This window comes from Cebus imitator, unplaced genomic scaffold (genome assembly GCF_001604975.1).
Source record: "Cebus imitator isolate Cc_AM_T3 unplaced genomic scaffold, Cebus_imitator-1.0 Scaffold98, whole genome shotgun sequence".
NCBI classification, from domain to species: domain Eukaryota; kingdom Metazoa; phylum Chordata; class Mammalia; order Primates; family Cebidae; genus Cebus; species Cebus imitator.
This window is the reverse complement of record NW_016107413.1, coordinates 6,387,620-6,390,391: the sequence shown is the minus strand read 5'-3', so window position 1 is coordinate 6,390,391 and position 2,772 is coordinate 6,387,620. Positions and strand designations below refer to the sequence as shown.

The window sequence follows — 2,772 nt, the reverse complement described above, 5'->3', positions numbered from 1 at the left end:
TAAGGGTGGCTACAGTCTTTGACCAAAAACACAGGTCGTTTTTATTTTTTTAAAAAAGCTTACATTTATATACATACCATATGTAATTATAATAATGCGACCAAATGAAACCCTCCCTGCCATGCCCATGTTCACAATTGACAGTGCATCTGCCCCTATTTCTCTCCATGGTCATATAGTCATAAATTCACACACACACACACACACGGGAGTGGCTTTGAGGTCACAATGACCACTTCGACATCATACTGACCCTGACATCATTTGGCGTCTTATCTTTCCCCACCCATTCCTGGCCCGTGGAAAAACTGTCTTCCACAAAACTGGTCCCTGGTGCCAAAAATGTTGAGGACCATTGCTTTACAAAATGTACCCTTCGAGGGCCGGGTGTGGTGGCTCACACCTGTAATCCCAGCACGTTGGGAGGCCAAGATGGGCCGATCACAAGGTCAGGAGTTCGAGACCAGCCTGGCCAGCATAGTAAAACCACATCTCTACTAAAAATACAAAAATTAGCCAGGTGTGGTGGTATGCACCTGTAATCCCAGCTACTCAGGACGTTGAGACAGGAGAATTGTTTGAGCCTAGGAGACGGAGGTTGCAGTGAGCCAAGATGGTGCCACTACACTCCAGCCTGGGCAACAGAGTGAGACGCCGTCTCAAAANAGTAGAGACGGGGTTTCACCATGTTGACCAGGATGGTCTCAATCTCTTGACCTCGTGATCCACCCGCCTCGGCCTCCCAAAGTGCTGGGATTACAGGTGTGAGCCACCGTGCCCGGCCAAAATTTTTTTAAAAAATAAAAAACATAGGCAGCTATGGTGGTGCATGCCTGTAGTCCCAGCTACTCAGGAGGTTGAGCCCCTGAGTATCCCTTGAGCCCAGGAGTTCAAGACCGAGGTAAGCCATGATAACCCACTGTACTCCTGCTTGGGCCACAGAGTAAGACCTTGCCTCTAAAATAATAAATTAAAAAAATAATACATTTCCATCTAATAGATTTAGATTTCAATCCTGGCTCTGCCATTTACTGCGTGGCTTTCTATATGTTACTGAATGTGTCCAAGTCTCTGTTTTCTTATTTGTAAATGGGAGAATATAAAAATACTTATTTTGGGGAATGGCTCATTCCCTAAAATATCCTTGTATGATAAAAATCCATACAGTGTCTGGAGTCTATAATTTCTGGTTTGTTAACAACCCTCTCCATGATTAAAAAAAAAAATTAAAGAAAAATATCCTCTGAACTGAGGATCGGTATTTGCCCTCCTCAAAGAGACTATAAGATCAAATTGACCATGTTTCAATCAGCCTTTACCCAAAGACTTTTTGTAAAGAACAATTTGTGAGACCTGTCAAGGTACTCTTCATCAATTGTCTATCAGAGCCTATAATACCCGCCTCACCATCCACACCCCATTAACCAGCATGCTTTGTGCTTCCTTGCCCTTGACCCTGTCTGTACTCCCTTCCATGATGCTCTCTGGAACTTTTGCTCTGTGACCAATACTACCTTGCATTCTCCAATTCTTTGGTCTTTCCACTTCCTCTTGTCAATGGAAACCCATATCTCTCCTGAGTGTTCTGCTTCTCTTTTCTTACTCTCAAATAGTCTTTTTGTTTTAAAGTAATTTTCATCCATTTTCTTCATGCTCACTTCTGATCGTTTTTTCTCTTTCTTGCATTACTAACCTTTCCCTCTCAGTAGATTCATTGCATCCGCTTTAAAATATGCTCAAGTCACTTCTATGAAAAATAATGACACAACAGCAATAAAGCACCAACATCCTTCTACTCAGTATTCCCCCATACCACACTCTTTTTTTCTCGCCCTTCATAACCTTTTAAGACTGTGATACTCACTTCCCACTGACTTTTTTATTCACTGGTATTTGGCTTTCACCTTCATTGTGCCACTGAAACAGTTCTGTTTGATCCGCAGGAGTACTTTATAGAGGAAATTAGCTCTTTGGCTCTGATTGAGTTTTAAAAATGTTTTCTCAGTCTCATTTACTTTTGATTTTGCTTATGATGATACTTAGTTTGTGGATTTGAAAAAATTTGTATCTATCCATTTGTGTTTCATAAGCATGATGATTGAGGTTTCATATACACGTGAGATGTGCCTCACTCAATTCTTGTTATGTGTCAGCATATTACCCATCTGACGTCAAAGTAAAATAAAAATGGAAAATTACATCTTCAATTTTTCTAGTTTCTTCTGTACAGATGCTGGGTTTATGGCAATATTTTAAAAGTCCACTTCTCTGAGACTAGAATAAACTAAGGTTTGGCAATCTCTCTGTTTTGTAGCACTATATATTTACATTTTATAGTATTTTATATTTGAGGACATTTTATGTGTTGCACTTGTAATATTGTCTGTTTTGATTAGGAGAAAGAGGTTGGGAAAATGGTGGGTGGGTACGTTCTGCCCATTCGGTTCTACAGAATTCCTGTAAGTTTATTTAGGCATCTACTCTTTTCATAATTTTTATTGTGAATCCTTATAAAATCTCTGAATAACCTTTGTGCAACGCTTGAATAAATAAAATTAATTGAAATAGGTGCCAAAAGAAGTCCAAAAAGTAATATGGAACTCATGGAGCTCTATAATAGTATTATGCTCTGTAATGAATAAATTGATCGATAATATCCAGATTAGTAATATAGAGGGAGAAAGAGCCCAGGACAAACTGCTCAGGATAAGTGAGAAAAGCCTTATCAAATAAGGCCCCCATGTGGCAGTGTACTGACACGCTGTACATGAG

The 2,772-nt window shown here is 39.8% G+C and overlaps 1 non-coding gene across 1 annotated transcript; it reads left to right on the top strand.

Moving 5' to 3' along the window:
• The first annotated feature begins 2,070 nt into the window (after positions 1-2,070).
• On the top strand, positions 2,071-2,171 carry LOC119472394. Its single transcript, XR_005201554.1, has one exon. It is a non-coding gene; the product is annotated as a small nucleolar RNA U13 (small nucleolar RNA).
• The last annotated feature ends 601 nt before the right edge of the window (positions 2,172-2,772 follow it).